The sequence below is a fragment of the Eriocheir sinensis genome, chromosome 15 (assembly GCF_024679095.1).
Source record: "Eriocheir sinensis breed Jianghai 21 chromosome 15, ASM2467909v1, whole genome shotgun sequence".
Taxonomy (NCBI): domain Eukaryota; kingdom Metazoa; phylum Arthropoda; class Malacostraca; order Decapoda; family Varunidae; genus Eriocheir; species Eriocheir sinensis.
Window position 1 is genome coordinate 13,049,980 of NC_066523.1, and position 13,795 is coordinate 13,063,774.

The window sequence follows — 13,795 nt, forward strand, 5'->3', positions numbered from 1 at the left end:
ACACACACACACACACACACACACACACACACACACACACACACACACACACACACACACACACACACACACACACACACACACACACACACACACACACACACACACACACACACACACACACACACACACACACACACACACACACACACACACACACACACACACACACACACACACACACACTGACACACACACACACACACACACACACACACACACAGTTGCATACTATGGAAACGCCTGCACATACGGCCTGCCAGCCAGACAGACAGACAGAAAGTCATTCAGATAGACAGATAGATAGACAAAAAGACAGACAGGCAAACAGACAACGGAATGGACGCTCCGCGAGAGACACTGACATGATAGTATAGCTGCAATATTCAATATATCAACACTTGATACACGACAGCCTTCACTTTTGTTTTGGTCGTTGTTTTATGTATGAATCTTTAATTGCTTGCAGTAGTAAAATATTCTCTGCGATATTTATGAGGCAGTTTGTTTACCAATGTGTACTCACCCTGTTTAATATTCACATCCAGAAAAAAAAAACATATAACAAAACGATCTATATTTCTACCATAGTTTACTTTTACACTTTGTCAATTTTACGGTGTAGTTTTTTTTCTTTCTTGATATGGTACTCACCGAGATGGCGCGTACAATTTGGTGGACATATCCTACAAGCCCGCCTACCTGTCTGCTTTCTATTACACCTGAGCGGACGGCCACATGTATCTCCACCTCCCACACTGAACCATTTGTTGCCCTTGACATTTCCATTTTCTTGCCACTATCGTACATAGCCAGATCCCTTCCACCTGCTGAGTGTTTTCTTTGTTTATGTAAGAAATGTGTTTTCACGTGTTTTGTTCACCTGCTTATTTATTTGTTTTCAGTGTTCCTGTCGACGTGGGCATTTAAGTATGATTCGTCTATTCGTACACATTAGCACTTGTTACATTTCCTGGATGTTTTTCTCCACTTGTATGGGAATTTGGATATCACTCGTTTATCTGTATGTGTAGTATGTCACTTTATCTACACATGTTTTGATTATCTGGTGTTTGTCTCCCTGTACATGTCTTTCACCTAAATAATATGCCTGTTCATACATTTTCATTCCTCCTTTGCACACTGTTCTTATATGCGGTCGAGGAGGCAGGCGAAGGACAAGAGATATTCCTAAAAATGTTTGAAGTGTTGCACGTTTATTCGTGTATATTAGTTTATCTCTACTTACCTACACGTCTTTCATTTATTATTATCAAATGTTCTCATTTCTAATGCTCTATGCGTGGATAACTTCGTGCATGTATATTTCCGTTTACTCATGTTCACCTTTGTCTTGCCTCTACTGTATTGCTTTTTTCCTGTGACTTAAGACTCACATCGTAAGTATGTAGAGGAGGCGGTGGCTGAATCGACAGAGGAACAGCACCGCGTTCAGGAGGACGCGAGTTCAATCCCCGCCCGGTGCCACCAAGCTGGGATTTTTCAGCCGCCGCCGAGTGGCTTAAAACTACCCACATGCTGTCCAGAAGACCACCTATACACCCGGACTCTAGATTCTAGGATTAAAGATGAGCTCCGGGAGGGCAGCATGAGCCAATGCAAGATGGCGCCACTATAAACACTCGCCTGCGCCAGAACGGGCTGGGCCGACCGTCAGGACCCACCGGGAAGAAGCCTTGGGCCGACCATCAGGCCCCACCGGGAAGAAGCCTACCGGCGCTATAGGCCGCGACGTAAAAAAAAAAAAAAAAAAAAAAAAGACACTTTTTTTTCTCATGTGTCGGTGCTGCATGGTGGGCTTATTTTAATATTTTTGTTTAGCGCATAATATATCAGAAGAAAATTCTACATTCCCTCATTTTCCTCTATCTTTATTTTCTCACCACCAATGAACACCATACTTTTCCTTAACCGTTTCCACTTCTTAATTCTTCTTACTCTTTGATTCTCCTGGTTTTCCTCTTTCCTAATTTTACCAAACTTAAGGTTGATCAGAACTCTTTATTTTTTTTATAAATAGTTGCTTTTTAAACGCAAGTATTCGGATATCTTTATAATCTTTTGACTTTTTGAGTACTAATTGGGAAGGGGCGTATAAACTGGTGAACCAAACTTAGCCTCCATCGAGAGGCATCTGGTGGGAGGTGACTCAAGGAGACTCGTTCATAGCCTCCGGTCGTCGAGTAACAAGGGACACGAGGGGGGGCCTGCTCCTCATCTACCTGTCTCTCACCTGCCCGCCGCACCTGCCGCTTCGGTGCCACGTGTGTCTCGGCTGTCGTTTACGCTTTTTAAAAAAAAAATTTTTTAACCTGAATTGTTGAGAAAGTTTTATTTTTCTATATGATATTGTTGCTTTTGCTGTCGATGGTTTATTTACATTGTTGTTATTACTATTATTATCATTATATTATTATTATTATTATTATTATTATTATTATTATTATTATTATTATTATTATTATTAGTAGTAGTAGTAGTAGTAGTAGTAGTAGTAGTAGAATATCATCATCAACATCATCATCATCACCATCATTATCACCATCATCATCCCCATCTACAACAGCATTACATGTGTTATTATTAATAATATGCTATTCTTATTGTACTCTATCTGCCATCAAAATTACTGTCATCACCGTCTTCGTCATCATAATGATCATCATTGATATCAGTATAATCAGCATCAATATTATTATATATCGTCAACCTGATATTGTTATTTTAGTATTGTTTCATATAATTGCAATTACAATCATAAATCATCAATTCTTCGATCTCGGAGAAAGACAGCACTTTAAACTTGTCACCGTTGGAAGCATTATCTTGGTCAGGAACATTCGGTTGGAATACATTGGTGCTGCCTGAAGGACATCAAGGCTGCAAACGTGTTCACTATTTTGCGCTTCATGACATCTAAGTGGCCGGTCGCAAGTGTCTATTGTCGTGTGAATAGTCTCTCTTTTCTCTCGCATGATGTAACTTCTGTTATCACATTCCTCACAGACCTTTTTTGTGTGTTATAAGTTCGCATCATATTTACATTGACCTTTATATCCGCCATCATATTTCCACATCACTTTTCCCTTTCCTCCACTTTTACCACCACCTTTCCTTCTTCCACCATCACGCCTACCACTATTCATTACCTTCTTTACCTTCACTTCTCCTATTTCCTCCTCCTTGCTCTCCTCACCCATCAACATCACTCTTTCTTCTCCATCTCCCTTTCATGATTCTCCTTATTCCCACTCTCCTCACCCTCTCCCCATCCCCTCTTGCTCCTCTCATTTATATTCCACCAGCATTGCCTTGATACCTCCTCCTTTCCCTATGTCATATATTCTAGGATATCCTGACCTCTGTTCCGCTCCCCCTTTTGGCACGCTCATACACAAGGATATTCCCCCTCTCCCTCTCTCCCCTCCGAGTACCAGGTCATGCTCCCCCTCTTGGCACACTCGAACTCATTTCTCCTCTCTCCCCGCTAAGCACCAAGTCTCCTCCTCCCACCTCTTTGGCACCCTCGGTCGCATGGATTCCCCTCCTCCTGTTTCCCATCCCCTACGAGCATGAAGTCATCACCGGTCTTCTCCTCGCGTGGGTTTCCAGGAAGGTATTCTCTTTAAGTGTCTTGGGTAATCGGAGCCTCCAGGTCATCGGGTTCCTCCTGGTGCTCGCTGGTTTTAAAGGACACTCCACTCAGCCAGCCTCACCTTGCCGGTCTTGCATTTCTCGACTCGGCCTCTCTCACCTCCACTCGAGCCTCAGGTCTTCTCTGCCTGCCTACCTCTTTCACCTAGCCTGCCTATTTTTTTCTGTCTCCCTATTCCTTATTTTTAAACTCGGTCTGCCTCAGCTCTCCTCTACCTATCCACCCTTTCTACTTGAGCTGCCTCATCTCAGTTTGACATTTCACACCTCTCTTCTTCATGGCTACTCCTTCCATCCAGCCTATCTCATATTTCTGCCTCGCTAATCCTTAATTTTATACTTGGTCTGCCTCAGCTCTCCCTTGCCCGTCTCTACCTTTTCCACTCGACCTGATTCACTTCATCTCAACCTGTCTCGGCTCTTCTCTAACTGCTTACCCTTTCCACCAGGATTAGCTCAGCCCTACTCATATAATCTCGGTCATTCTCACTTATGTGTCTGCCCTATCTTACATGCCTCATCTCTTACTCGACCTGCTTCGCCTCAATGTCTCGTCTCACCTCAGCTTTCTGTCCTCGACTAACAAAGAACATTCATGATCGGAATTCGACTACTTCCGTCATTTACGTTTTTCATTGAAATTTGATTGGGGTGGTTCTTTTGATGTTTTGTTTCATGACCATTTGAGAAACTGAATGCAGTATATGTTTATCTATTCTTCTTTTGTTTTTGTTGTTTTTATTGTTACAGGTTTATTATGTGTGTGTGTGTGTGTGTGTGTGTGTGTGTGTGTGTGTGTGTGTGTGTGTGTGTGTGTGTGTGTGTGTGTGTTTATGTGTGTGTGTGTGTGTGTGTGTGTGTGTGTGTGTGTGTGCAACCGTATTTTTTTGCCTGCTGTAACTGTAGTCATTACCATATATTCTCTTTAATGCACGGAAAGGAAGCTGTGGAATTTTGTTTTTCTCTCTTCCCCATTCTCAGAGCAGCCATGTGGAACGTTTATTTTCCCGTATGGACATTATTGAAGTCATTGCCCTTGGCTGTGTGCTGCTGTTACTGAATTAGATTGTCACAATTGCACAAAACAGAACGAAAGCCTTTCAGAACTATTAAAAATACGGTTATTGAATATCGCTCTTAAAAACTCGGGTCGTGGTTATATTTGTTTTGCATCAGAACGTAAATTTCATTGTGCATCTTTTGTTCCATTAATGTAATAACGATCACTACAATTATTTATATGTATGGTAACAGAAAACTGCCATTCCATATTTTCAGTCACTTTTCCCTATCAGAGCAGTTGTTCTTCTCTGCAGCATCACGAGATAAGTTTCATTGTACATTTTTATTCCACACTTAAATACATCGATTCTCTTATCGAAAAGAGGGAACGGAAACCTAAAACTCTCTACCACTCGGGAGGAGTATTAGTGGTCATAATTTTTTTTTCTGCATTATGAAATTTTACAGCACAGCAACATGGATTTAACGGAACATTAAAGTTTCCCCACCTCGCCTCCATAACAATTATCACATTTCTTTTAATGTGAGTGGAAAATTGTCATGCTCCATCATTCAGCCAAAAATAAATAATAGTGCTTCTATAGTATTCGCATCACAACACAAATCGCATTATTAATTTCTTCGTGCAATAATAAATGTATTTTCTACAATATTAGAAACAAAGAAATATCGACTCCATTGCATGAAAAAAATTACGCATCTTGTTACCACTTCACTTATACCACTTCACTATATCACTTCACTGCATCACATTTATCACTCGTTTTTGCTTCATGTGTTTCCAATGCTTGGGTGTTGCTGTGTTTCGTTAAGTATGAACAGAACCGTAAGTCAGTACTCACCTGGCTGAGTCTCCTGAACCCGAAACATGCAGGTAACATCCAAGCGTGTGTGTGTGTGCGTCTGTGTGTGTGTGTGTGTGTGTGTGTGTGTGTGTGTGTGTGTGTGTGTGTGTGTGTGTGTTTCGGAACCTTTTGACATTATCACTTTCAATATTACTTTTAATTCCAACTATTTTCGCATCAGTATCGATAACATAAAATTTTACTCATTGCCAATTACGCCACTCGCAATCAGCAAACATTTCCTCGTAATGGGATACATCAACTTTTTATTCTGGGGTTGCAAAATCACGTTTTTATATCATTTTTTTTTTTTTATCTTTCGCTTTCGTTGCCTTAATATTTTAGCACTTGGCATTGATTTGTTTTTATCATTTATTCTCATCACTTCCGTTTTCAAGTTGATGTATCTTTTGACATTTCAAACAGTTTCACATTAGATAATTTTAGGCTAAAGTCCATTTCATTTTTTTCATAGTTTTTGTTCTTTATATTTTCAAGGCATTCGTAGGTCACTTCACCGTAATCGATTTTTCACTTCGAAAAAACCGCCACGAGTTTCCAGTGGCTGGCATATTATATTTCATCATTAGCATCATAACAAACACTGCATTGTGGAATTTTGAGCCTACAACAACATAATTATTTTTCTTTTGCTTCCTCTCTCTCTCTCTCTCTCTCTCTCTCTCTCTCTCTCTCTCTCTCTCTCTCTCTCTCTCTCTCTCTCTCTCTCTCTCTCTCTCTCTCTCTCTCTCTCTCTCTCTCTCTCTCTCTCTCTCTCTCTCTCTCTCTCTCTCTCTCTCTCTCTCTCTCTCTCTCTCTCTCTCTCTCTCTCTCTCTCTCTCTCTCTCTCTCTCTCTCTCATCTCCCTCTCTCTCTCTTTTGCCTCACCAGTGCCGAGAGGAACTTTTAAAGCCGCGTTTCATCACAATTCTCAGCCTTCCCCACACCTTATTTGAGTTACCTTAACTTTCCCCTCGCCATCAAAAACTTCCTCGAGTCATCAGAGGGCCATCAAAATGTCATAGCTCCACCGCCTCGGCCACTCTCGTCATTCCCATCATTCCATCCAGCCAACCCGCCTCCCTCCTCTTTTCCCTCTCTTATCCCAGGTCATCAGTCTTCTTCCTCCTTACCTCATTTCATTGTCATTCCTTTCTTTCTTTTTTCCCCTTCTTTCTGTCATCCCTCCTTTATTCACTCATTCTTTCTTCTTTTATGATATCACTCCAATGTCACTCCCTTCCGTTCTTCCTTTCAGTCATCCCTTCGTTCATTCCCCCATCCATCCCGCTTTTCTTCCTTTATTTCAGTGTCACTCCCTTCCTTTCCTTCCTCCACCCACCCCACGTCTCCCTCTTCCCCCTTCCCTTTTCACCTCATTCCACTCATGAGCCTCACAAACCCTCAGAAACTAATCATTGTAACTTGTAACTCGTCATTCTTTCATTTTAAACAACGCTGCCCAGTCTATTTTTTTCCGATTCCTTCAATGCCAGAAGAAGCAAACCCAGCCAGGCTTCATATCTACCACGAGGGGAAAGAAATGATATGGATGAATGAAATGCTTACGAGAGGAAAAGTGGTAAAAAACATGATAGTGTGGAAATGAGAACTTGAGAAAACATCAAAGGAAAGTGGCATATCCACCAAGCCGGGGTGTTGAAAAGGAGTAGAGGAATATCCAGCAAGCCGGCATGTTCAAAAGGAGTAAAGATAAAACGTACATCTAGGAACTGAAATGGTAGCTAAAGGAAAAAAAAGAAAAATGAAAGGCACTCAAGGGTGTATTAAAGTCGAGAAAATAAGCCGCTCACAATGTCCATAATGAAATAAACATTACTTATTGATCTATGTAATGGCTTTTATGGGAACGGCAAGGAGGAAAAAAAAAAGAAAATGAGAAGCAATAAGGAAAACAGTATAAACAAAACGTACCAGAAGTGGCGCATATTAATACCAGCCACACATGCGTCGGTAGTTAATTAAATAATGTCAAAAACTCAACCAAACTGGATCGCGAAAGAATAAAATTAAGTGGAGGACAAAATACAGACAGACAGACAAACACAGACAGACAGACAGACATTTACGAGCACACACACACACACACACACACACACACACACACACACACACACACACACACACACACACACACACAGAGTCGAGACGTGCCAACGAAACAGAAAAAGCGAGTTGAGTCGTCGAGAAATACTTCGACATGGAGGCAAGACAAGATGCTGCCACTGAACGCCTCTGGAATGCGTAAAGAGCATCTCATTCTCACCATCAAGATAAAGGAAAAACAAGGCCTCGAAAGCACCACCACGCACACGGGAGCAGAAAGAGTCGTGCTTCCGAAACAATGGAACGAAGAAAAATAAGAAAACCAGTCAGTGCGGGTTGTAAGTGACGCCAGCATATGCGTGTGTGTGTGTGTGTGTGTGTGTGTGAACGTGCTAGCAATGGCTGAGAATTAGCATAACGAAGAAAGACTCTCTGGGAGGTTAGAAAAGGGAAATGGCCACATGCTGAAAATTCAAAGTTAAAGGAAAAAGGAAAAGAGAGCGAGAGAGAGATAGAAGAGGGAGAATGAGAAATGTACACACACACACACACACACACACACACACACACACACACACACACACACACACACACACACACACACACACACACACAGAGTGAGTGGGTGAGAAATACAAAAAAGAAAGAAAAAAAAGAGAAAGAAAGAGAAAAAAAGACAAAGAAAGAATGAAAGAAAAAATGAAAGAAACAATGCAAGAAAGAAAGAAAGAAAGAAAGAAAGAAAGAAACAATGAAAGAAAGAAAGAAAGAAAGAAAGAAAGAAAGAAAGAAAGAAAGAAAGAAAGAGAGGAAGAAAAAAAGAAAACATAAGGAGAAAATGATAAAACAAATAAAGGAAGAAATAAAAATAAAAAAGGGAAAGACTATGAAATGAAAATAAGGAAACTGGAAAAAAATAGAATAAAAAAATGGGAGGGAACAAGGGAAAGTGAAAATAATATTATGAAAGGAGAAAATAAAGAGCGCCTAAAAATATTGGAGAGAGAGAGAGAGAGAGAGAGAGAGAGAGAGAGAGAGAGAGAGAGAGAGAGAGAGAGAGAGAGAGAGAGAGAGAGAGAGAGAAAAAAAAAAACAGGTAGTCAATCTAGAGACTTAATCCAACCAATCAATGCAAACCAGATATATGGATGCAAGTTCTTTTATGTATTTTTTTCTATAAGTTACTTTCGTCTTTCTAATCCTTTTTTATGCTTTTCATTATACTCGCTTCCGTGTTATCAGTGTGGAGTGACGGCAGCATATTTCGAAATGATGATGATGATGACGATGATGATGATAATGATGATCGAAGGAAAAGAACAAGAACGACGACAAATAACAAAAAAAAAAGGTAAAAAAGGTGAAGAAACAGAAGAGAAAGAAAAAAACGAAGAAAATGAAGAAGAAAAAGAAAATGAGGAAGAAGAACAACAACAAAGAGTTAAAAATGGAGAAGCATAAAGAAAAAAAGAAGAATTAGAAGAAGAAGAAGAAGAAGATAAAACGGAAAGAGGAAAAGAAAAAAAAGAGATAAAAATAGAAGAGGGAAGAAAAAAATAGAAGATGAAGAAAAAGAAGAAGATAGTTAAACAGACAGACGAAGGGAGTAGCTAAATCAATAAGTAAACAGAAGGAGGAGATGCATAAAACATACAAACAAAGAAACACGCTTTGGTTGGTGCAAAGTGTGCGGGAGTGCGAGGATGTGGAGGCTGCGGGGGAGAGTGACGCCTCCGGGTGACCCACTTTGTCACCCTCGACCCAGTGGCACCAACGGGGAGGAGGAGAAGGAGGAGGAGGAGGAAGAGGAAGAGGAGGAGGAAGAGAAGGAGGAGGAGAAGGAGGAGACATGAGGAGGAAGAGGAGGAAAGGCAATGGGGAGGAGGAGAAGGAGGAGGAGGAAGAGGAGGAGGAAGAGAAGGAGGAAGAAAAGGATGAGACAAAAAGAGGAAGAGGAGGAAAGGCAATGGGGAGGAGGAGAAGGAGGAGGAGGAAGAAGAGGAGGAGGAAGAAGAGAAGGAGGAGGAGAAGGAGGAGATAAAAAGAGGAAGAGGAGGAAAGGCAATGGGGAAAAGGAGAAGGATGAGGAGGAGGAAGAGGAGGAGGAGGAAGAGAAGGAGGAGGAGAAGGAGGAGACAAAAAAAGGAAAAGAAGGAAAGGCAGTGGGGAGGAGGAGGAGAATCAAGGGGAACAGGAGGGTTGTGTCAAAGAGGAAGGGGAAGGGGGGAGGGGCGCATCGATCCCCCGTGTAATTGTTTCCCTTCATCCAGAAACTCGGTGACTCGTGACTCCAGGCAGCGCGAGGAAGCTGCTCTGCGCTTTGATATGAAAATGTGCTAATCGTTGAGACTCCTTCGTGTCCCCGTCTGTCCGCCGTATCCCCGCGCCCCGTGCCCAGGTACACGCGCGGGCAGATTGCGTCGATAGGCCATTCCGAGTGATCATCGACCTCCAAAGCCAAATAATTAGCAGCCGTAAACTTGCATTAGAGTCGATGTCGGGCCAAATTGAGTCGTTACAGGACCGCCAGGTGCTCCATTCGAGGTAAACACGTTCCCTGCACTTCAGTTTTTACTTATCTGGTTTCCGACACGAGAACCCACAGACACCGGGCCTCAGCTTTGTTTTCAAGATTAACATATTTTATAGGCGCCTCATCATAGCCACTTTGCACCCTGTATGTGTGTGGAAGTGACACACCCTTAAAAGTTAGTAAGTTTCTGTCTAACTTGATCAGCCTTGAACGTTGAAGGACTTGAGGCAGATTTTTTTTCATCTTTTTTTTTATTATTGGACGTTCTAACTAGTTTTCTTATTTGAATTAGTACCAACCAGTTCCGGAGAGTACCACAAACACCCGCTTCTATATGCAGGTACTTTTTACTCTTTTTTTTCTTATTATTTTTTCTCAACTTGTCACTTATTTCACTAGTTTCATCACCAGTTATCTCCATGTAAATCCACTTCACTTCGCTCTTTTCCACTCTTTGTATCCCATTTGTCTTTCACACCTCAACCATTCTTCATTGATTTCTGAGTCAGAGAGATATTCAACTTTGCCACTGACGTAGTTATTCATAAAAAAAAAATATAATGGTACCTTTGTTTTTTTTTTGTTTTTTTTATTATTCCGAGAATCTTGTTATCTTACTAAAACTTGCCCATGTGTACACTCTGATATTTTGCTGTCGACTTGGCTTCTATCTACGAATGGCCTAACAAAAGTACAGAATGATGTGTGTGTGTGTGTGTGTGTGTGTGTGTGTGTGTGAGAGAGAGAGAGAGAGAGAGAGTGATTGTGTTCGTAAGTCTGTCTGTTGTTGGTTATCTCCTAAACAGTCCCTTTAACTACAGTCTGAGGCCTGGTCCCCTTCACCTGGCACACCTGAGCTCCTGCCGTCAAAGGAGCTACACAAGAAGAGAAATATTTGATATCGCTAACGAGGAGGAAGAGACAAATGGAAAGAGTGATTTAGTGTAAAGTAAAACCAGAAGAAAAAAAATCGTCGTGGCTAAAAATAGTCACCAGACGCTGAGATTTAAAGTGTGAATATCGATAATGTGTTTTTTTCTATTTACGTATAACTACAAGCGTGATTTTTCTGGCAACCGCTTTATCATTTTGGAGAGAAAACTAGTATTTTATGGGGCCGAGTTTTTGAGACAGTTTTCTTTGATAAGGCTATTATTCACTTTATCAACGGTAAAATATTGTTTCTTTAAAGGAACATGAATTTGTGATAATTAAAAAAAACACAATTATGAGTATCATGCCACTGACTGCGTTTTGGTCAGGTAAAGGTGAGTTGAGAGAGAGAGAGAGAGAGAGAGAGAGAGAGAGAGAGAGAGAGAGAGAGAGAGAGAGAGAGAGAGAGAGAGAGAGAGAGAGAGAGAGAGAGAGAGAGAGAGAGAGAGAGAGAGAGAGAGAGAGAGAGTGTGTGGGTGGGTGGGTAGGAAGAAATAGTTAAAATAAAAACGTAAGGAAAGTGGAAAGAATTGTGAATGTAAAACAAAAAAGGAAAAATCCCAATTCATTATCCTCTTCATATTCGGGCGCATTTCTCTCCACGTTTTCAAGGAATTCATGAGTTTTCTTAATCACTCGCTTCAGTCTCCTCGTTTTTCACTAGCCATGAAAGGTAAGATTAATGCGAAAGAATAGAAAACATCCGCGGCACCGTTTGTTTCATTTAACGTTTTCGTCATCGTCGTAAAACTGTTTATTAGGTTCGGCAGAAAGAGGGGGGGAGGGAGGGAGGAAAGAGAAGGGAAGGGGAGGCAGGAGGGAAAAAACAAAGAGAGAGGTGGGTAGAAGGAGGGTGAGGGGAGAGACTGAAGGTAGGGGGCAAGTGTTCGCAGGTAGAGGGAAGGAGAGAGGGATGGAGAAGGAAGAGGTGTTGGAGGGGAAGAGGTATTCTGGCATTGAGGTACAGGGATGGCGGAAAGGGACAGATGAAAAGTATGGGAGAAAAAAAAAGGCAGAAGAAAGAGGGAAGAAAGGATGGGATATAAGGGAAAGGGAGGGTAAGGGGTGAGAAAAAATAAAGAAGGAGAGGGAAGTAAAAGAAGGAAGAGGTATGAAGAAGGCAGATTCATGTCGGAATGGAGGACAGACAGATGGATACATGAGTGAAAGAGAAGGAAGAAGAAAAAGGGAAGAAAGGAGGGGGTATGAGAAGAACGGATGGTAAGGGGGGAGAGAAGGAGGGAAGGGTCAGGTGGTCACATTATAAATCACCCTCAACGATAACAAAAAAAAAAATACTAACACCAGATTATATATTCAGTTTCTTTCCTTGTAAGTCCTTGTGAGTGAGTGACCGAAGAGATGCTTGCCCTTCCGTTCCTCCCTCACTCCCTCACTCCCTTCCTCCCTTCCTCCCCTGCCCTCGTAAGTCTCCCCTCCACCTTTGTCACTCGCTCCCCAAGACTCGGGAGGCTGCGTGCGGGGCGCCAAAGACTCGCCACCCACCCCCGGCGTCGCCCCATCGCCCGCCCCACGCCCACGGAGAACCACTACACACTAAGCACGTTTTCAATGGAGCATACCCGTAGGACACCTGTTAGAATCCCAAAAGATGACGTCACCACTTAAAGGTCAAAGGTCACAGCTTCCCCACTCGCATGACACACTGGCTACAGACGGACTGGCGGCGAACCTCTCTCCCGACCCCTTGTTGCCGCCGCCCCGCTGCCGGCCGCACGACCCCCACAGCCTCTTCCTCCCCACACGCCGATCTTAAAACGTTGATTCCTTTTGTCTGGCACTTGTTTCTTACCTTTCTTTGGTATTGGAGACACATACAACACTAAGATAGGTACACCATTAACGAGATAGCATTGACATGTTTCTTTAGCTGTGTCTCAGTGTCTTCGTGTACTTTTGGTGGTATCATTTGTTACCGACCTCTATTTTCTTTTGCTGTAAGGGAAAAGGAACTGATTTTCCCCAAGATAAAACAAAAGGTTAAGTAGAAGTCGTGCCTGTTGATGCACCTTGAGATTATCTATGGCAGGTGAAGGCAATGCAAAACAGTAATGCGGCAACAATCGAGATATGTTGATGGATCTTGTCTTTTGTAGGGGAATGGGGCTGACTCGGCTTAAAATACAGCACAGCAAGAGGTGTAGCAATAGTACCTGTTGATGCACCGTTAGTTTATTTTGGGCAGGTAAAATCGGCACACAAGCTTGGTGTTGGGAGGGGAGCAGTACGGTACAGCTTTGTGTCTGTGTACTCTCCGGGGACAGCCGATCAGCCGGACCCAGAGAGGGAAACGAAACATCAAAGAGGGAAAGAGAAACAAAATAATGACAACACAACGATGAGTCTCTGCGGTCTCATCCCCGGCGTGTGGCATCCTCGTGGGACAGACCTGGCTCTGAACACGCTTTTGCTAGCTTCATATTTATTTATGCCACCTCGTTCACTGCTTTTGTTAAAGCACTGCCCAATAGAAGCCACAAGCTGCTAGGGATCAGATTACTTGCCTAATTATTTTTGATAGTTGCCATTACTTAGTAACACCACACTAAGTACTTAGCAACAGCGTCTTTATCAAAGTCTTGCCACCGTGAGTGAATGAAGGAGCAATAAAGTATAAATAAAGGTAGATAGAAGGAAAGACAGTCAGTTCAGTTAGATTGCTTCAACAACAAATAAGCTTAATTAAATTGTAACAAAG

General features: G+C 42.1%; 1 protein-coding gene across 1 annotated transcript in view; it reads right to left on the reverse strand.

The window, feature by feature from the left end:
* The window catches only part of LOC126998929 (uncharacterized), a 49,248-nt gene extending 35,656 nt beyond the window's left edge, over nt 1-13,592 (reverse strand). Inside the window, exon 1 of the mRNA XM_050861190.1 lies at nt 12,660-13,592. The gene's annotated coding sequence lies outside the window, so the exon portion shown is untranslated. The remainder of the gene's footprint in view (nt 1-12,659) is intronic.
* Between the last annotated feature and the right edge of the window lie 203 nt (nt 13,593-13,795).